General features: G+C 37.9%; 1 long non-coding RNA gene across 1 annotated transcript; it reads right to left on the bottom strand.

Annotated features, from left to right (window-relative positions):
- Positions 1-16,797: 16,797 nt before the first annotated feature.
- Positions 16,798-17,471, bottom strand: LOC130996027 (uncharacterized). The gene is made up of 2 exons (XR_009092358.1): positions 17,249-17,471; positions 16,798-17,117 (listed from the first exon to the last, which is right to left on the bottom strand). It is a non-coding gene; the product is annotated as an uncharacterized LOC130996027 (long non-coding RNA).
- Positions 17,472-23,399: the final 5,928 nt, after the last annotated feature.

The raw sequence follows: 23,399 nt of genomic DNA, 5'->3' as shown, positions 1-23,399 counted from the left end.
GAAGAAATGGGAGGGAAGAAAAAGAAAAAAGAAAAGAAAGGGGTAGGGGTGACGGGTGGGGTAGGATTTACTTATCTTTTGTTTTTCTTTTTAAATATCTTTTGTTTTTTTTAAAATATATTATTTTATTTATTGCTTTTTAAATTTTTTAATTTTAAAATCTAAAACTTTTTAATTCCTTAATTTTTTTTACCTAATTTTTAGTTATTGTAATATTTTTATTTATTATATTTTATTTAATTAATAAAATGTTGAATTTTTAATTTTAATGAAATGTTGAATTTTAAAATAGAATAGTAGAAATGAGATTAAATGAAAATGGGGATTTAAGGGCCTCTTATAGAGCCTTTGCACGGTGGATGGGAGGTGTTAAAGTGAGGACTACCTTATAGAGCCCCCTTATAGCATCTCCCAGTGGAGATGCTCTAAGAATCACCTCTCTCTCTCTCTCTCTCTCTCTCTCTCCAATATTCAATTTAGAGCAAGCCCAAAACCAAAAAAAGAATAAGTTTTGAGGTTACTATACCTTGAAGCTTGAAATGATTGAGCTTGTAATTCGATTTGGAGGAATCCAAGAAAGACGTCTTGAAGAATCACATCTCTCTTACTGCATAACATTGAATTTGGAACATACGTAATTTGTGCTCTATCTCTCTCTCTCTTTGACACACAATCACACAATCTGTTATTTCTCTCTTTGATACAATTGGCTCTCTATCTCTCTTCGTAACTATCTCCAGAATTTATAGTTGGTAGATATAAATGATCCTAGGAGAGGTTGGTAGGTTATTGAATGAACAAATAAGACATTGAAAACGTGCATTATGTGAAAGTTTCAGATTTCTTTAAAAAAATGGTGTCACTTCTCTAAAGAAATCATCTTCATCTTCGAATGTATTAATTGAAACAAGTTTGGTTTGATCTAGAGGTATTTTAGTTGTAAATAAATACATAAAAACACAAATTAATAAAAATAACACGGAGTACACAGTTTGAAATACACAACATGAAGCAGATAGTTGTGTGCACACAATTATGAGTACACAATTGGGTGTTTTTATGACACAATTAGTTATATATTGAAACCAACATTATCATCTATTGATTTTTCGATTGGAGATATATTCTCTCGCGTATATGACTATATTAATGATAAGGAAAACATAAAAAAAATTTATGCTTAATACTACACAATTGAGAGTATATTGTTATGGTACATGTTTGATAGCCCTAGATAAAGCAAGATAGATAAATAATCATATCTTATATCTTATCTAAGCGTTTGATAGCAATATTGATTAACAAGAAGGTCCGCTCTTATATCACTGTTCCACTGGAAAATTTAATATCTCCTCCCCCTGGTATTATTTATCTAAGTTTTATTTATCACCATTTATCTCAATTTATATATCAAACACACCCTAAGGACAAAATTAATAATTGACATTTTTTTTGTAGACATGTCATCGCGGCGTGTTTTTATTCGGCACATTGAACATTGGGAGAGATCAGATTGCATACCTTACCATCACGCTTGTGTTGTTGAAACAAAAATCCCAAATCATTCACATTTCTTGATGATAAGATTAAGAGGAAGTTTCAAATATATGGACAATATTAGTATGTGAAAAACTAATGTCAAACGACTAAACCATGCACATTTGCTAGATTAGGAATATGGATATGAATTTAATGCAACAAAGATGCCAACAATTCTGCACGATGTCCAAATCATACTTAACATAATTTGATTTCAGGAAATGGGCTAACAACAATTTATTTGAAGTACGCATCATATTACAAGGATAAAAAATGATATGCACCGGCCATTATTTTCGCAGATGAAACAATCGATGTCTTAGCTTCTCGTAAGTTGAAGAAGGCTGCCAAAGAGGAAAATATTCCTTGTTTTGTATGGTATATTAATTTTGCTGATGTCTTTTTGAAAAAAAGACATTTGTATCTATATGTTAAATTATTGTCACTTGAAATTATTTTTTAGACTGCTAAAATCATTTTGAAAAAAAGACATTTTTTTTTACATAATATAAGTTTAAGTTATTGAAGTTGTGCAAGTATATCATTTCCATTTGGTATATTTAATGTGTTTTCTAACAGGGAGACATCACAGCAATTTTAAGCATAACAATCCCAAGCTCATAACTGTTGGTATGAATAGTATAATGGGAAGGAAGCAAGTTCATGAAAAACTGGTATGGCTCAAGAGCATTTTCTGATCTTTTATTTTGAACTCGAATTTGGTATTGATGAGTTCTTTCGGATATAAAGAATCCAAATCTTGTTATGGTTGTCGTCAATAGTAGTATTGATGTCAAAAAGTGCCTTGTACTTACAAGTTTCCCACAACCTATTCCTCGTGACAATGTGATTGTTATGGATTGAACATTTATGTCAAAGGAGTTCGTATTATCAATGAGTAAGTATAGAAACATAATATATTGGACTTTTTAACATAAAGTCATTGGAAAAAACTAGTATCTCTTAAACAATGTATTGATCAATATACTTGATCATGCTATCTTTTGAAAAATATCTTGATCCTTTTATTAATATATAGATTTTGCGGTGAAAAAAAAAGCCAGTTGCATTCATTGGGATTGGTGAAGAGAACAAATACTTTAAGATATTTGATGCCAATTCATTTGTTAGCCGTCATTTAGTTCAGCATTCCTAATTATGGTTGTAAATATTTTATTGTCACTCTTGTTCAAACATGCTATATTTTAGCATATTGATCTTTACAAGTATTCAAGTTCCCTTAAAAGAAAAAGATGATATTACTCAAGAAACCTTGATGGGTAAACTCAAGATATCATATGAACAAGAGAAAGGTTAGGCCAAATAGTCACTTCTTGTTTATTGCAATATAAAGTTTAAGTTCTTTTTTTTGCGTTATAACTTCTTTTATGTGGAGGAAGTGTGATTACAATTTTTTATTCTAATTGCCACATTAACTACGATTAAATTTGCAAAGGCCAATCCTAACTCTGTCACTAGAATTCCTAGTCCTATACCAAATTCTCTAGTCTGCAGCAAGTGGCAAATATTGATGTCCCTTCCGCCTCTGGTCAACAAATTTTGGCTAATCTTAACCCTGCCACTCGAATTTCCTAGCCCCACATCAAACTCTTCTAGTCTGCAGCAAGTGGCAAATATTGATGTCCCTTGCACCTTTGGTCAACAAATTTCGCTACAGAATGAAGATGTAATCCACTTCTCTCTCTCTTTTGTGTTTTCTAATCTAGAGATATTATTTTGTATCAATATAAAAACAATAAGTAAATTATGTTTACAAAAATATAGAACATATTTCAATCTAGTATTTTCTTAATATGCAGACAATTGGGGCTGGGTTAAACATCATGATGAAGAAAAAGTTACCTGTCGTGCAGCTATTACCTATAAGTGTATAGGTGGTTGGGGTTATGGAAGTTACACCGAAGATTCTGGATTAGGTAGTCGTGATGTAGATGCACTTTGGGTGTGCCGCCCCCAAGAATCATTTACTGGTGAAAATATTCGTCAATTTTTACGATAGATCAGTCATAAGAATTTTTTATTTTAGATTTGATCATTCTCATGAAGACAATCATAAAAAAGTATGGAGCGAATAGATGACACATTAGTGAAATATATTGAGGAGAAAAATGATGGAGATGAGCTTATCATGGAGTATACATTGAGAGCTGGAAAGTGTATGCCACGAAAAAGTTATTATGTGCTGCCAAGATATGGAGTAATCTTCAAAGCTATGACTGATTTATGCTTAAATTGCTCTATTTTTAAGGATTTGTATGTGCGTATTTTAAGACAATCTTCTGGAAATTGGTGCGTTTTATGGTGTATTTTATGCTTTGCAGGAGATTTAGGCTTTCGAGATGGAAGAATGCAATTTTGGAGAATTTTGGATGAATTTGGCGTTTTCTAGGTGCTTTGGTCTCCAGAGCAGAGGAATCGACATCTCCAGTGCAGCGAAATCAAGAAGCCAGACCAGAGCAGCGAAGTCAACTCACCAGAGCAGAGAAACCAATCGCCAGAGAAGTCGATAGTCAGAGCAGAGGGGAGAGAAGCGCCAGCACCAGAGAAATAGTCAGAGCAGAGAAATCACCATTTCTCTGAGCAGAGGAGAAGGATGCAGAGCAGAGAAATCACTATTCCTCTGGCGCGACCCATTCCTCTGGCGATAGCCATTTCCCTGACGATAGCCGTTCCTCTGGCGAGAGCTGCGAATTCGGCAAGAGTGGGAGTATTTTCCAGAGCGCGCATCCAGCTGGAGAGTTGCCTTATTTTACACGATTCTATTACCTTTAGAATTCTACTTTGCATGGCAACTTCCATGGTGATCGAAGGAAATCTGAAAACTATAAATAGGTCATCTTTTGACCTATTCAGGGGGACCCGAACATTCATATTTCAGTTTTATAGCTTTAGAATATTTTAGCTTTCTAGTTTTCAAGGCTTGGATCAAGATTGAAGATTCAAGCCGCTACAATCGTTCCTATTCGGTTTTTATACAATTTTGTTTTTACAATTGCGTTCAATTTAATTATGTTTATGTTTAATTTTATTATGTCTGACTAGTTTTTTTATTCTGAACCTAGGGTTTGTACATAGTTGATTAATTATGTGTTTTTGATTTATTGATATCAATTTGCCTTCCAACTTATGATTCATGATTCCTCGTGCTTATTTTCTTGTGAATTATCTGATCAATGATTTACATGTCTAGCTGTTCAGTTTGAGTCTTGAATGCGATAATTGTTCAGCCGATTCAGGAATGCATGATATAGTGTTAGCCTTGAGTCTTGAATGCGATAGGTGAAGCTATAGGAAGATATTCTTTATGTGCTATTTGGAGTTAATTTATTCCTTGGAGTCTTGAATGCGAAAAGGGGTTAATTAATCTACGTTCATAGGTGTTCGTTAGAGAAGCTTGTGAATAATATAGTGATCTTTCATCAGGGTTGGATTAAAATTGGTAATTGAATCAATAGGTTGAATGCATGTAGTTGATTAGTGAAAGTACATCCCTAGGGTCAGAGCTTTCCTTATATTTGAGTTAATTATCATAGTTTATATGCTCTTTAGTTTTCAGTTGGTTAATTCTAGTTCGTGTCTCACCTTCATAATTGTTTTACCTGCATACTGTTAGAGTCTGTTGTTGGAATAAATGGCTTTATTAGTCCATAATTACTTTGTAATTAATGGAATTAAATGGTATATTTGGAATCTACATTTTGAGTAGATTAATTTGGTATATTTACTTGTTCAAATCTATTAAGAATTGAATGAGTAATTAATGCCCAAAGATAGCCATTGAAGATGGAAATGTGGAGTGTCATCCCACATTGGAAAAATAAAGAAGTTGAAAGCTATTTATAAAGTGCTCTCCACCATAAAGGAACAATCAAGTGTGCTCCTCTATGGTGGACCTTATGGTGCACCCAAGTGGATTTTGACTTAGCCTTTTAAGGCTAAAGCTCAATTCCTACGAGGAAGGTGCGAAGCACCTTCCGAGTCCGAGTCCGAGGCCGAGGCCGAGCACGTGCACGTGCACGTCGCACTTGTCGCAATGGGCGCTTTGTAGGCGCACTTTGCACTTAGCTCGTTCGCGACGTCGTCGCGAGGAGCTTTGAGGAGCCTTTAGTTTTGACAACTGAAACGGTGGCTAGTGTGACGTGGCAGTGACGTGGACCATGTGGCTCGGTGACGTGGCACCGCGTGGCGGATAAGGAATCTGGGTGGATGGGGTTGCTGACGTGGCAGCGGATGGATCAGGAGGTGGGGTGGTTGGCTCGCACCCCTTGACCGAACCAGTGTGATGGTTCGGACCACTGCATGGTTCGAACAGACACCCCTCTGCAGACACCTCTTCATCGCACCCCTCCTACTCCTATAAATACAGCCCTGCAGAATGAGATTAAACACACCAACAATTAATTCAGATAATTAATTCGTTCATTCTGTCTTCTAGTTCATACTCAAGTCCCGAGTATTCTGTAGTTCGCCGGAAGTTCGAGATCCTAGTACAAGGTCTCGTACTCATTCAACCGTTGTATCTTGGGGACATTTGCCATCGAACCGTGTGTACTGTGCGGGGCAATTTTGTCTTACGGAGAAAGAGTCTAACTCTTGCCTCGGTTCCCACATTTACGTCGTTACTCTGTCCGCATTTCTACACTCATCAATAACATCTGTTTAGGAAATAGATATAGTAATTTCGTTTTACAGTCTCTGTGGATACGATACTCGATTGCTACGTTTGTGCTACAATTGCACCGTGTTAGTTGCGGTATTTTGTTGCTAATAAATTAGTGATCAATGACTAATTTTATATCTTATGTGGGAGCAAGGGGACAATGTGTTTAATATATAGATTTGGACGACTTAGCCGTTAGAGATGGAATTGTCAAGTTTCATGACATCAATTTCAAGAAGTTGTTTTCTTCTTCATCATCTCCTACATCTAGGTCTTTTATGAATGTGAACAAAAAGAATGATCGTTCACTTTCCAAAGCAATAAAACTCTTTTTGATCATTTTGGGTTGAAAGAAACTCATTATCCATATGATCTGAAAGACATTTTTATCCCGACTGAAGAATTATAGCAATGAAAAGTAAGTTGGTTTCTGACGAGCCTGTTTTTCGTGCTATTTTTGAGTCTGTTTTTAGGTCTAGATCAAGTCTTTTTGCATGTTTTTGTGTGTGTTTGTGCCTCGAAGGGCATATATTGGGCACATGAGTGTGCAGGGCCGTACAAGGCAAAGCAGGATGTATTCCGCACAAAAGGGCAAAAACTTGAAAATCATTCTTGGGCACAGCATCCGCGCACCATTTGCCCAGATCAAGTGCCGTATGAAACTCAGTAGCGTTCAAGGGCAAAGCAGTGAGCCAGACCGTAGGCGAAATTTGGGCAAAGAAGCAAACCAAACTTTGGGCAGAAGTTTAGCGTACATGGGCACAACGGCGCATTTCGTCAGTATAAGGAAATAAGAAGGCAGAGATCATCTTGCCTTATTTACAAAAATCTAATGTGATTGCTTACCATATGAACTAGGGTTGTATCATCTATGCATGGAAACAAATCTCAGAAACCCTAGCTGCGCCCAGAAACCCTAGTTCAGCCCAGCTGCATGGGCCAAGCCTATGAGCCTTTCTTGACTGCTATATATATGCTCTGCCCGCAGACTGCAGAGAAGCTTTTGGACACTCTCTACATTCTATAGCTCCAAATCTGAATTTGGACGCTAATCTCCTTTAGCTTAGCTTTATGTATTAGTTGTAGTTTATTTTATGAGTATTTTGGGAGGAAGAAACAAGCCCTACGGGCCCTTTTGATTTTGGTATGTTTTTCTTTGCTCTGCCTACAGTTGGTGTTGGCCAGAGGTTGCTTTTTTGTTTAGACCTTTAATTACTTTATCAAGTATGTTATTTTCTTTCATTGTCTTTGCCTTTATTGATTTTATTATGTCTAGCATTCTAGGTAAACTTTTATACCCGGTTTGGGTAAAGATTAAGTTAAGTATGAGCATGTAAACTTGTGAGGTTTAATCTGGGCACAATCACTATGTGCGTGTGTGCCCAAGGCACTAGGTCAAAATCTGAATATAATATGGGCAAATTTAAAGTGTTAATCGGCCGGTAACATTTTGGGCAATGCTAGGTTAAAAGTAATAGTCGGATCAAAGTGTTGAGTGTCTCTCACTCCGAATAGTACGACTGGTGTGGGCGAGTGGTATATGCATTTTGGGCATACTTATAGCCAATTAGGTCTATCTCTCTTAATGTTGTCTGGGCAAAGCGTCTATTGAAGTGTCTTTGTAGATGGTTGATCGGATTAGATAGTGTGTATAAAGTGTCTCTAGCGTTAATTTACACGTAAGGATAGATTGTGCTGGGTGAGAGTGTGTTTGTGACGCCGTGACAATCGGGGGCACATCTCATTGATCAATGGCCTATAACCAATGACACACAAGCACAGTAAATAAGTTTGCACCAATGAACAAGGACTTTGCCCATACTTAACAAAATCGTGCCTAAATCAGGTTGTCTTTATTATTAATATTTTTTCGTATTTTATTTCAGTTTTACATATTGCCCAGTGTAGATTTACATTATGTTGTGGCCAGAGTACTGACGAGTGACATCTTTGCCCAAAGAGGACAACCTTTTATAATTGTGACATTGTGACATCGAGGATCAAGATACACCGACTCTCTGTGGGATCGACCTTATACTTGCTATTAGCGGAACCTAATAGTGGGCATAGGATAATTACAAATTCATTTGCCCGAAGTCTTAATGATGGGCTTTGGCAGTTTCAAATACTTTTTGTTTTATTATTTTTGTTCTAAATTTTAATTAAGTCTTTTTTAAATGTAGTTTTCTCCCTAATCATTTGGCATTGATGTCTCCATCTGAAAGGATCAGATTTATTTCAAGGATATGGAACGAGAGACATAAACTCGATGGTGACAAAGTTAACCCGTTCAAATATTCTACGAATGATATCACTAAGAATATATCACATGGTGATTGGACTCTACAGTTCCGTGAAAATATATTTGCTCAATTGGAGTCTGTGAATTTGGCCATTCCCTTTGTTGTCTAACCTCCTCTCCTCCGACTCAATACGGAGCTTGACGATCAATTCCTCGAACGCTATCCCATTTCGTTTGTGCTTGAGGTAGATCTTGAGTCCCTCCAACTTGGGGGCAACTTGCCAATCACCGCCACCACAGTGAAAGAGTCGGATACCACATGTCCTTCGGCAAGGACATCGTACAAGATTAGTTAGAATTCTTGCACCTTCTCGATGACGGATCTTGAGTCCACCATCTTGTACTCATGTACCTGGTTACACATGTATTTTTTGTACTAGCATCATTTAGCTTGTACATTTTATCTAATGATTCCCACAGCACTTTGGAGGTTTTTACATTGACATACACTTTATATAAACTATCTCCTAAACCACCTAGAAGAAAGTTTTTATAAAGGAAATCACCATTGTGCTATGCATCATAGGCCGCACGAACAATGAAGCTCGTTTCATTCTCCGTCGATGTAGGCAGTTCGTTGTCCGTCAAGTATGCCGCATACCCCAACGTCGTGAGGTAGAAAAACATATTTTGATGCCAACTTTTGAAGTCGGTGCTACAGAACATCGGTGGCATATCGGCGGTGGCATTCGCCATCGGGGGTTGTGTTGGCACCGACACGGGTACGTGGTCATAACCCGTTATGTTGAACCCGAAGGCTCCAACGGCGTGTCCATACATGGACCTAATGGAACCACTCGAAGTAACCAAACGTTAATCCAAATGGTGTTGGACCAAAGCTTCTCGTTCCGTGTCTGGGGCTAGAGCGACAACATGCATGTGGGCTTTGCAACCCATCACCTGTGCACACAATTTTATTACATTTACTGATGTAATTACTTATATACTTGAGTAATTATTCCTCACAAATCAATGTGGGATAAATATTAATATCACTTTCTTACAACTACATATTTCAAATACTCAACTTTAATTAATTATTTTCACTTGCCGGAAATCGATTTTGAGTAAATAAATATACTACGATCATCAATTTTGAAACGTAGATCGATCCTGTGTCATTTAATTATACTAAATTAAATATTTTCGGTACTAAAAAATTAGTCAAATATTGATTAAATCAATAACCATTTTCCTATAGAATTCTCACAAAAATAAAATCCTTCCATATGTGCAATATTTCATAACCGATGGTTGAAATCTGTAATTGGCGATGAAATGATCAATAGTTCCCTTTTGTCAATTTGTGACCTCTCAACAACATCCGCGTTCAGAAAAATTATCACGAACTAATTTTGGCTAATTGGTAGAGTATTATTGTAGTGATTATTAGTACTTTGTATTAAGAAAAGAATACTTTTCTATCATTGTGAGTGGGCCAGTATGTTATACTAAAGAAGTTTGAAATAATCAGCAAAAGACATGTTTTTCCATGATTCGTATCTCTGTCATTTTCTTTTTAATTTGATGCCGACCATTTGTAAGGTGTTGCAACATTAAAAAGCTGACCATTTGTAAGATGTTGCGCACACATAAGCACAATGACTTATTATTATTAGGAACTTTTTGCATTCATTTTTTATTGGTTGTTGACATTTACTACTTTAAATTCTGTTTATATTTAGATACAAGAATCCAACACTCAACAATGGCAGAAGAAACTGTTGAAAATCCTTGACATCATCTAATGATACACAACAGAAATATAATCAAGGATAAGATTTAGATTTACAATTGTATTCATGTGTAGAGATAAACACACAACAATTAGAAAAACTTACTTGTTGTGTGGTAAATAAGCGTAACGATTCCTGCAGTTGAATCCACTACAAGAGGTATCCACGTGTATGTAGACTCGATGCAGGAACAATTCCAAGTGCAAGTTTCAATCACAGAAAGCTAGGAAATCTCTGATTGAATACTATAGTGCTCTAAGTATTTTCTCTCTTGTGTTTTTACGTTTTTGACAAAAGAAATATATTAATATACTTATAGAAATATAATCGCTTGTAACCCTAGGGTTAATAAAGCGGGCTTTTCTTTTGTCTTCTGTTAATTAATCCAATAGTCCAACTATTTACTAATTAATTAGGTTATTAGAATACTCCCTGCGTCCCATTATTTATGGGACGTTGCTTTCCGTCATGGAGATTAAGAAGAAGAAAATTAGATAGAATAGGTGTGTGGTCCACATATTTAAGTTTATGTTTAGGGGATTGTTAATTATTCTTATTTTGTAAATATGAAAAAGAACTTGATTTCTTTATTCATTAATTTAAATTTAAATTATGTAATTTTTTTTTCATTTCCTAATAACCATGAATTTTTCGTAATACACTATTTCAGTGACATCAACCATCTCATAATGTCGTCTAGAAAATCAGCCATCACAAATTCATAATTAGCCAATTCAATTAGCATTACAATAATCATATTCACAAATAATTCAATTGTAAGCTTTAAAATTTCTATTCCGCAAACATCAAGTTTTAATTATGGAAAAATAATAATTAAGAACACCTGCTGTGCTACCGGCACCGCTGTGGACGGAAACGGCACCACCTAGAGGCCGAAAGAGGCGGCACTGGGGTTGCTTGGTTGACGGAAACGGCACCGCCTATTGGCAAATTCATCAATTCATCTTCGGTCACTTCTCCTTCATCTCCATCGACTAAACTCCACACACACATACAACAAACCAAAAAATCCCTAGATCCCTAAATCGAAAAATCCCTAAATCAACAAATCCCCAAATCCAAAAACCAAAATGGAGATGAAATTGAGTGAGGCTTGTTGACGAGTCGGAAATGGAGAGAGAGAAAGTGGCAACTGACAGCGAAGAAAGAGCATGGTTGCTCTCCTCCGATCCCGAAGCCAGAAACCCTAAGTCTTGATGCTCTTTGCGCGCCTCTTTTTCTTGTTGGCGGCGCCGCCCTCATTCGGTAGCTTCCTTTGGGTGGATGAGGTGGCGACGGACGGTGGAGACTAGTGAGCAGAGAGAGAGAACGGGAAGAAGGTCGAAAGTTCCGAAGTGGAGAGAATGGCAGATGTGTAGATGGATGGCAACAAAAATGAAATGTTTTCTCATTTGTTGTGAAGTCCATATTAGGTGGTTTAATTACGGTTAATTAACTTGTTAATTCACTCTTTATTTTTTCCAAAATAGGAAACGTGTCATTTAGGTTGGGACAACCCAAAAAGGAATACGTATAATTAATAATGGGACGGAGGGAGTATATCAAATATATCCTAATCTAGTCCATAAAATATCTTTCAATCTCCCACTTGGACTAATATTAGATTAAACACCAAGCACTATCTTTGCACCCTTGAGCGAATCAACAATACACATAAAGTGTGACCCAATAGGCCTCCATTATCGTCGATAATCAAATTAAAGTCTACACAAAACTCCTAGACTGCGTTGTGTAGCGAACTCGATATATAAATAACGTTTACGTGGATTCTGTAAACAAACCTTTATATGAAGTTTATGTAATATCCCTTCATTCACGAACCACTCGATTGAGCCTATGATCTGCTATGTGTCTATCAAAATAGTTCAATCATTTTATCTCATCTTTATTATATGACCCATTTGATCATATTCAATTACTCTGATTGAATATATCTTTGCATTGGCCATGACTTATGGTAAATTAATATAGAGAATTTAAGTGTTCTCTCGAAATTCAAATCGAGGAATGAATCATATTATTGACTCAACTACCATTTCCATTTGCCTCATGATGTACCCAACACAAGCCGTATCTACCCCTTGGATGGAGTGCAAGCATTGTACTTGGTCAAAGTACACCACTTAACAAATAAAATGAGTATTGACCTCAAGTCAAAGGACTATTACACACTCCACACACTATTAAATCATAGACACTAGAACAAATGATTTAATAGCAGGGTATACCAATACTCTCCAAAGTATCCATGTGTCCATCACGAGAATCAAATATCTCGTAGTCATGAGATCAACTACATTCTCTAAGAATGTGATGCAAACCACATGCCAATCTATTACATGTCATCAATATCTCATTCTTGATGACCATTGGTTATGGCCTCTTTTAGAATTACACTTTTACCATTAATGTCTCACATCATTAATAACAATGATAATTCAAGGGAACAGATAAAAGAATAAGGTCAAACAATAAAACAAATTATTCTAATAAATGAACAAGCCCATGAAATCAAATAACATATATAAATGTGATCAAGTAAGGATGTCTCATTACAAATTATTTCTAAAACATTCAAACTAAAACTCCCACTAAATCAAAGCCAACTTCCTACATATCTAACACCCAAGCTCTCAAAGTGTTTGTTGTGTTTTGCTATACACAATGGCTTGGTGAAAGGATCAGCTAAGTTATCATCAATGGGCACTCAATCTAATTTCACATCGCATCTCTCTATTATTTCTCTGGTCAGATGATATCTCCGGTGAATGTGCTTGTTTCTATTCGTGGGTCTTGGTTCCTTTGCTTGCGCAACCACACCAGTGTTGTCACAATACAATGGTATTGCACTATTGGTACTTGGAACGACACCTAGTTCTTTCACAAACTCTAACAGAGCAAAAACCTCCTTGGCAGCTTCAGATGCAACAATATATTCGGCTTCGGTGGTGGAGTCGGTAATTAGGGCTGGGAAGATAGGGTTCGGGTAATCGGGTACCCGATTACCCGACCGACCCGAAAAAATTGGGTATAGGATACCCGATACCCAAAAATTAGGGTTCGAATTCAAGTTTGGGTATTTAGGGTATAAACAAATTGGGTATCAGATATACTCGATCGGGTATCAGGTATACCCGAAATACCCGATTGTTTAATTGAATATATTTTAAATTATTTAATTAGATTTAATTAAATAAAAAATGAAACTAAAACTATTATTTTCGTTTGTTCATGTTTGAATTGAATACAGAGTATTTCTATGACTCAATGTGGTTAGAGAGCAAGCAATTCCTTCAATTTCTATGTCAATGGTTTAACTTGAAAAAATTTCTATGACAAACTAAAAGGAATGCAGAGCGAGCAAGTCCTCTAAAATCTATTTCTATTTTGTATTTCTCACGTTTGTTTCCTTTTTTCAGAAGATTTTATTTTTGTTTTTACTTACCTGTTTGCTCTTTTTAATTTCTAAAGCTTTTATACTATTATGGTGTGTTGTTGCTGTTCAAGTGATTTTCTGAAAGTTTTCATTTTTCTATTTTTTTACCATTAAGAAAAGGCAAGGGCTGAAAATAGAGGTTACATTTTCAATTTAAAAAAAAAATCAGATATTAGGGTACCCGAATACCCTATTAAGCCAAATCGGGTAATTCGGGCACCCTAATACCCTATTTACCCGAATTTGCAGTTTGACTTTAAAAATTGTCAGTTTGACCAAGTAATTTAGGGTACTCGAATACCCGACTCGGGTACCTGAGTCGGGTATTAGGGTACCCGATTAAAAAATCGGGTTTGGAGTTGGGTATTGGTTTTCGGCTTTATTCGGGGCCGAGTACCTAATTTTTTCGGGTAGGGTACCCGATCCTGACCCGATTCCCAGCCCTATCGGCAGTAGTGCTTTGTTTGGAACTATTCCAACTAACTGCTCCACTATTGAGGATGAAGACATAGCCAGATTGTGACTTATAGTCATCCTGGTCTGTTTGGAAGCTAGCATTAGTATTTCCCGTAATTGATAACTCTGACTGTCCACCATAGACTGAGAAGTATTCTTAAGTCCTTCTAATGTACTTTAGAATAGTCTTGACTGTTCTCCAATGTTCCTCACCGGGATTTTGCTGAAATCTACATGTCATGCTAAGCGCGTAAGCCACATCTGGCCTAGTAGATGTCATGGCATACATTATCGATCCTATAGCAGAGGCATATGGGATCATTTTCATGTATTCAATCTCTTGGTCACTGGAAGGGCAACCCTTCTTAGACATGATTATACCATGTCCTATAGGAAGAAATCATTTCTTAGAATTTTCCATTGAGAAGCGCCTTAGCAATTTGTCTATGTAGGTGGACTGTGATAATCCCAATAATCAATTAGGTCTATCCCGATAGATCTTTATCCCAAGGATATAGGAAACATCACCCAAGTCCTTCATCATGAAGGAACTAGACATCCAATCTTTCACGGATTGCATCATGGAACGATCACTACTCATAATCTAAATGTCATCAACATATATGATAAGGTAGACAATGTTTCCATTCTCACGTTTACTATAAACACATGGATCCTCTTTGCTTCTGACAAAATCAAACGATTTAATAGCTCTGTCAAAGCAAATATTCCAACTCCTAGAAGCTTATTTAAGTCCATAAATGGATTTCTTTAGCCTGCATACCACATTCGGCCTTTCTTTGAATACAAAACCTTCAGGTGGAGTCATATAGACTTCCTCTTCAAGTTTTCCATTGAGAAACGCAATTTGGACCTCCATTTGCCAAATGTCAAAGTTATAATATGCAGCTATAGCAAGTAAAATCCCAATGGACTTAATCTTTGCGACTGGTGAAAATGTTTCATCATAATCAATGCCCTCACGTTGAATATAACCCTTCGCCACCAACCTAGCCTTATAGGTTTGTACTATGCCATCTGCATCTTTTTTTTTTTGAAGATCCATTTGCAGCCTATGAGATATTTTCCATCTGGCAAATCAACTAGTTCCCAGACTAGATTGAAGTACATCGAGTCCATTTCAGAAATTAAGGCTTCAAGCCACTTCTCCGAGTCGGTGCCCGACACCTCTTCGGTATAGGTCTTAGGTTCATCATCATCCATATCAACTTCATCATCTAGGTTCTCAACCAATAGATTAGGTCTTTCAGGTGCTCGACGATTCCTACGAGGCCTATGGAGTTGTTCTTGCGCTTGTTCAGGTTGTACATTCTGATCATGAGAAGGTTCCTCTGTGTTGAACGTTTCAATAGTTTCAGAATTTTTAAGGATATCCTCAAGATTTTTTTGAGGTGGTGGTGATACAACTATTGTATCATCATGTATTTGATGCATCTCATTGTATTGAGGTGTCTCTCTAATAGATTTTCCCCCTCCCAATTGATCATCAACGACTCCCACTGAATTCTTGTCCACACCATTAGACAAGTTTTCATCATTTATGTTATTTTGTGGTTCTTGAATTTCTTCAAGTTCTATCGTATTGTGACCTTGTTCTTTAGAGACATAGATGTCTTCAAGGAACATCACATTTCGGGAAACTGTCACCTTGTGATCACCGAGAACATAGAAGTAATACCCAATTGTTTCCTTAGGATATCCCACAAAATAACATTTCTCGCTTTTAGATTTCAACTTATCAGTCATTATTTTCTTAATAAAAGTAGGACAGCCCCAGGTTCACATATGGTTAAGACTTGCCTTTTTACCACACCATAGCTCATATGGTGTTTTCTCAATTGATTTAGAAGGAACTTTATTCATAATATAAATAGCGGTCTGTAAGGCATGGCCCCAAAGGAATAAAGGGAGACTTGCAAAACTCAACATGGATCGAATCATATCTAATAAAGTTCGATTCCTCCTTTCAAATACCCCATTCATTTGAGGTGTTCCTGGAGGTGTCCAGTCTGACCAAATTCCAAGTGATTTTAAGTAATCAAGAAACTCATGGCTTAAGTATTATCCTCCTCGATTTGATCGAAGAGCCTTGATACTTTTCCAAAGTTGCTTCTCGACTTTAAACTTAAACTCCTTAAATTTTTCAAAGGCTTCCGATTTGTGTTTCATGAGATACACATATCCATACCTCAAAAAATAATCAGTAAAAGTTATGAAGTACGAATATCCACCTCTTGCTTGAGTTGGAAATGGTCCACACACATCTGTGTAAATCAACTCTAGTAAGTCTTTTGTAGTGACCCGCTCTTTTATATATTTTAAATCCAGTAATGAGTGTTTATTTTTGTTCATCAGTGAATGAAAACGGTTTTTATCCTGATATGAATTCAGCTTATGATCCTGAATTTATATTGTTAAAGCAGTCAATGATATTATTTCAGAATTTCAACTGACTTAGCAAAGTCACGTTATTTATTTAAGCGAGATGGAATTAGATTTTATTTTTACTCAGATTGTGAATTATTTCCGACTCAAGAAGTTAATTAAATCTGCGGATTTAATTTAGATTCATTTTATAACTTATCGATTTTAGCGAAAAATCACATGTCGAAATACAAGATTTATTTAAATAAACAGTACCAAGCAGATACGAGCACGCGATCCATTTTACAGTTACAGAATCACCGAGACATAGAAAATACATCATTAATCCTACACTACATTATTATTATTTTTATCTTCCACTACTTTGCTCCCCACTACTTTGCCTACCACTATATTTTGCCCACCACTATACTTTGCCAATCCTCTATTAATCATCATCTCCACCATCCTGCAATTATCGAAGAGCAGCCCCTGCCTGTTTCTGCCAAAGTTCCCAGGGTAAGCTTTCTTTAATGCTTCCACCTTCTTCCATGGTTTCACCTGCAGTTATTGAAGAAACAAATCTGTAAATTATTTCAGTCATTCACTCTCTGCCGAAAGTTCCAAGAGCTTTGGCACGTTGATTCACTAGCTCAACCACAATAGCCAACTACACATTTTAAGGTATTTACCTAGCCCCATATACTGTATTCCATCACACATTTTCTGCATCCAAGCATGATAGACAAACAAAACCAATATGTGAGAATGAACATAGCAGCATGAAGAACCAGCAACATATAGCATTTAACAGATTTTGACCTTCACACCATAGCTTTACCATCTCACAACTGATAAACCATGTACATTAAGATACCTCAGAAAATTCATACGCAGTAGTTGTAAAGTGAGAGTAGGGAACTTAGCTTCTGAGAGGGAGGAGGACTGAACGGCTCCCAGGCGGCGGCGTCGAGCGGTGAAAGGTAGAAGACTCCCGACCTCAGCGGCGAATCTCGCCGATTCTGGAGTGCAGCGGCACGGCGAAGCCGGCCTTCCAGTAACAGCAGCAGGCGGCGTACCCTCCTCCTCCAGAACCCCGCAGCGGCAGAGCACGGCTCGAACCCACCGACTCCGGAGGGCAACAACAAGGCGGACCTTTTCCTAGTTGCCGGAGTTCAGAAAAAGGGAGGGTAAGGCGGCTTAGCTGCTGCCCGTCGATCCAGAGAGAGAAAGGGAGGTGGTGGGCCGATCAGCTACTGCTATTGCCGTGGCTGCTGTCGGTGACAAAGAGATGAGAGGTGGGAGGCAGGGCACGGCGGTAGTGCCGCTGCTGCTCGGCCACGGTCGGAGGAGATTCGAGGGAGTAGAGAGAGAGGCGGATCTGGGTGGTGAGCAGAGAGAGAGTTGGGAAATGGGGTGTCGGATCTGTTCAGCGAGAGGAAACGAGCGTCGGGTCTGCGGCGAACTCCGCTGCTTCGCCGGAGAGAGAGAGAGCCGTGGCGGCGGGTTTCGGCTGGAGAAGGGTGGAGTAATTTGTGTGTGTTCTGATGAGGGAGATCGAGGAAGATGGAGGCGGCAGCCTTCCAGCCGTGAATTCGCCGGAAGGGAGACTGCGGCGGCCGAGCTTTGAGAGAGATGAGGCGGTGGTGGTTACTTCTTACCGCCACTTCGACCGGTGACCTCGAGTGAGAGAAGATGATGGCTGATGGCAGCGCCCGTCGCCGGTGTTTCAAGGAAAAGGCGGCGCCGCCCGTCTGCCTACGTGCGTGTGTGTGTGACGTGAAATTTTCAGAGAGGAAGAGAGAGATGTTGGGGAAAGCGGCTGTGAAGGGGGAGAAATAAGGGAGAAAAGGGTGTTGGGCCATTACATTGGGCCGGGTTTTTATTTAATTATGTTGGGCTCCTTATTTGGGCTTTTGTTTCAGTGGGCCGAGATTTGCTTTAATTTTCAGTGGGCTTGAGTTGGGCTGGATTATTTCTTAATTTTGGGCCTTGGTTTATTTTATTCTGGGCCACTTTTAATTGACTTCGGGCTGAACCTTGATTTAAATCAAGCCCAATTGTTTTGTTAAGGATGGGCCTGCTTTACCTTATTTTCATTGGGCCGCAACCATTTTTCCATATTGGGCTGAGTTTTAATTTATTAAAAGCCCAGCTGCATTTATTAATTGGGTCCTTATTATTTCCTATTGGGCTGAGAATTATTAAACGAATTGGGCCTCACTCATTCTATTGGACTGCTGTATTAAATTAGTTGGGCCTCGCTTGATTTATTTTTTTTGGGCCCAGCTAATCAATTATTTATTTATTGGGCCAAGATTTATTTAATTACTTGAGCCGATGAATTATTTGAAATTATATTATTATTTCCATTCATATTCGTTAAGCCTGATTAATTCTTACGTGATCATATGTCGAATGTTCAGTTTAACTGTCTTTTTATTCGGCTATATCAAGCGAGATTTATTTAATTGGCGGATTAGGACACCCTAAGAGAACGGATTAATTTTTATTAATTATCCGGCTTCATGATATGAGACTTAGCTTTTGATTAAATCCGATAGCCTGGATTAACAATAGAAATTCCCTAATTATTATCTCAGAATAATAGTTCATGCATACGAGATTCATGCATAGTTAAATTACGCATTCTCATTTAATTGAGAATTTTCCCTCGATTTAAAGTCTTACGTTATTTTCTCGGATTAAAGGTCGAGCGCAAGAATAAGAGCTCGTCAAGGAGTCATTAATCTGTAGCAAAGCTTTGCTATGAGGTGGGTTTACTTTCATATATATCAAATGAGTTTAATGTTATGTTTGAACAGCTATTTCATTGCAAAATCATTGAACTGAAAATTATTTCAACTGTTGTCTTGCCATAAATGTTTCAATGTTTGGTATGATATCTATCTGATGTGGCTTTGCCAGTTATTATGCAATCGAATTCGGGTCCTGAGCAGTTGATAGCTATCCTGCCAGGGCTAGTGTACACCAGTGACCGTGAGTCATCTAGCGGGTTGGCCGGTCAAGTGACCGTGAGAGGTGGCCACCTCTCCGGCATAAAGTTCCAGATATGATAGATTACAAGAGAACTTAGTCTGATCAGACGAACTTTAAGAATCACAAATGAATTTAGTAAGCTTGGGCCTTTTTAGCGAAAAACTCCCTTGCTGTACTATTTATGATGGCATGACAATTTATAACTTTACGAAGCATGTTATATTTCATAGTAGGCATATGTGCCCACTGAGTACTTTTGTACTCAGCCCTGCATATATTTCTAAATGTGCAGGTTGAGCAGCTGCCGATGGTGATGAAGTGACGAGCGAGATTCTTTTGTCTTATTATGTATTAATGAACTCTAGGGTTACATGTCTTCATACATGTAATCAGAACCTTATTCTGCTGCGTACTCAGAAGTTTTATGTTATTTTGGATAAGTCGGAGTTATCCGAACTTGCTAGTTATTTGAGTCTATACGACAAAAACTCCGTTATATTATAAATATCCATGTTGTTAACAATGATGAAATACGATCCTTTCTTGTTTGATTATTCCCCTTTCTACCCCGCTTCTAATCTCCCTCCATTAGTCACGGTTTCCCCGGCTTAATTATCCTTAATTAGGTCCGGTCGTGACAGAGTGGTATCAGAGCAGTTTATTTGCTCTGAACCCTAGAGTTAACCAATTTTTCTAGTATGATCACTAGTATGAAAGAGTCAGTCGACAAAAGCTCAGCACTTCATCACATCGTCATGCTCAGCAAGAAAGAATGTGGTAATGATTTTAAAACATTGAGAAGTTCACGTTTTATATGAATGTACTGATGCTTACATTCAAGTTTATGCATTATTGATTGATTAGATATCTCAATGAACTTAGATGCGTTAAGAATGCATGATCACTGTTACGAAAAGAACAATAGAAGCTAGGAACTCAGTCATATTTCACTATAGCCATGGTGAAGAGCTAAGAAAGAGGAAGAGAATCCAATGAAAGCAGTGCAAGCAGAGTGCCACGCACGAATCACTGAAGCAGGCATAGTTCTTCATTCAGGTTGTTCACGCAAGACGGAGCACCTAATCGACTATTGCCTTCGATGATAGTTTAAGTACAATATTGCTTATAAGTGATGAGTGCAACTGATGTAATCAGTTAGCTAATCCCTAATAAGCTGTGACTCGCTTCTAGCCTCGATTATCACTAGCTATGGCTTGAGGATAACCTTCATGATTCATGTATGAACTTCAGAGTTAGACTTACGAGGGGTCAAAATGCTTTGTATATGATGTTATAATATTACGATTAAAGCTATCAGCTTATAGTTTCAGATATTCGGAACCATTCTACTTACAGTACCTATCGCAATAGATAAGGACATGACTGAGAATCCCTATTGATTACGATCACCTACTACGAATTGGAAAGACGAGATGTGATATGGGTACTAGCAGTTATCAACCATTATGATTGATCATAAAAGTTTACGCAAGTGTATAAGACGAGAGAAGTTCTCGAAGATGGTTTAGAGTTTAATAATAGCTAGAAGCGCCGACAGTGGATCAATGCTGGAACAAATGAATTAAGATTCTAATGAGACCCTAAGGATATACTCCAGATAAGTATATATACCTTAACCTATCGAGGACATCGTCTCAGTTAGAACGTCATGGATTATGCATTTAGTCTGGTAGCCGTAATGAGAGCATTGACTAAGGTCATTCCATGACTTAGTATTACACATGGAGACACATACCCTATAAGGTGCTCAGATGAGCAAAAGCTATTTCCTTATTGAATGCGTGATGATTCAGAAGGTCTTTTGCAATAACACGGAAGAGTGCTTCAAATTATATGGTTGCATTTCAAGCGCTATGTGAAGGAACACTAAGTACTAGAAGTACTACATTAAGATCATATAGAGGAACATTATTGAGTAAGGTCGAGCCTACCTTATTTCGCCTATAGAAAATGTTTAAGGATTGCATTAAACTAGGAGGCAGACTCCAAGTTTGAGAAGCTCTAGAATATTCTCAAGGACATGTTCAAGATATTAAGAAGAAAGTGGTGATTTTAGACCAAATATACCTTTTGCAGCCAAGGAACAAGAATTGCCAAGTTCGGAAAAGTATTTCCGAATGACTGAGAAGTAGTTGTGTCGGACCTGGCCAGTCCACATGGCCAAAATCTCAGTAGTCGTCATATATGGGTCTTTAAACCTATATATTTTAAACCTTCATCTGAAAAGCCAAACGGGTTCAGACTATTAGGTCATTTCGTTTCGACCTTTCAGTCAATTCATTTCTACCCTATGGTTATTCATTTTCAATTGTTTGGCAAATTATTGAAACACTTTGCCTAATTGCCATTTGTTATTTGAATCATTGCGATCTACTAGTTGTTGGTAGATTTTCTGTGACCCAAGGACAAACAGATACTTATCTGATTAAATCAGTCAAACACATATGCTTCAACCCAAGGGTCAAGCACGTAATGCATACAGACAATCTCTTGTGCATTTAGTAGGACCTTATTTGTGTATTTCAAAAACGATGATCATTTCGATGCTTTTGTATGCCCCTATGATGGCTTAGTTATTTTGACTAGTATTAGTACGGAGACGCGAAACCTTGGGGCGTTCCGTGACTGAGTGTTTTTTTTTTGTAATGGCTTCGCTAGGTAGCCAGTTCATCATGTGTGGTACTTAGATAGGTCTTTGAATCTAGACTTTTATGATGATGTAAAGTCCTCATTGAGGCAATTTTCCCTATGTTATATATGGTGACCTTATTGGTTTTTCGCGGCAAGTCGTTCCGCTATGTTTTATTTATATATTCGCTTAAGTTTTAGCAAGAGCAGAACTCGATGAGTTAAGGAGTAACTATAGAAATGATAGTATGTCCTTATTGTGCTTTAATGCACTGAGAACTTGTGTTTTGACCTAATAGAATGCCGCCAAAACGAGGACGACCAAGAGGAGGGGGCAGGATTCCCCGAAATGAAAGAAGAGACCCAGAAACAGGGCCAGAACCAGAACCAGAAATAGTTCAACCACCTGTTCAGCCAGAACGACGGATTGAAGAATTATTCTTGCGACAGAACCCACCTACCTTCAACGGGACAGGAGACCCGGCAGAAGCTGAAACTTGGGTTCGCGCTATTGAACGCATTTTCAACTTCCTGCGTTTCACCGACCAAGAACGTCTGACTTGTATGTCCTTTCAGTTGACTGGGTCAGCTGATTTCTGGTGGGAAGCAAGGATGAAAACAATGACAGCAGAGCAGTTAGAAAACCTGACTTGGGAACAATTCAAAGTCGGTATATATGACAAGTATATACCCAAGAGCTACCGCAAGAAGAAGGAAGCTGAATTTTACAATCTAAAACAAGGGAAGATGTCGGTAACTCAATACGACAGGATGTTCTGCGATATGTCTAGATATGCGCCGGAACAAGTAGACACAGATGAGAAGATGACTGAAAAGTTTTGTGCCGGTCTGAGGCACGAAATTAGGATGGCTTTGGCAAGCCACGGAGGATTGTCTTACACTGAGTCGCTCAGCCGAGCGTTAGACATTGAGGCAGCCATGCCAGGAGAAAGACCTGCAACTGTACCTACGCCAGCACCTTCACATGATCAAAATCATAATCAGAATTTTAGAGGAAAGAGGAGATGGGACAACAGTAACCCGAACCAAGGCGAGAAGAGGCCATGGCAGGGACGGGTCTTCCAGTCACAGGGCTATGGAGGCCAGAGTGCACCGAAACAGATGGGAAATAACCAACAGAGAGCCCCACATTGCCCCAAATGTAACAAAAAATCATGTGGGAATCTGTAAGGC

The sequence above is a fragment of the Salvia miltiorrhiza genome, chromosome 7 (genome assembly GCF_028751815.1).
Source record: "Salvia miltiorrhiza cultivar Shanhuang (shh) chromosome 7, IMPLAD_Smil_shh, whole genome shotgun sequence".
Taxonomy (NCBI): Eukaryota; Viridiplantae; Streptophyta; class Magnoliopsida; order Lamiales; family Lamiaceae; genus Salvia; species Salvia miltiorrhiza.
The sequence above is the reverse complement of the archived record's forward strand: the minus strand, read 5'-3'. Positions and strand labels throughout refer to the sequence as shown.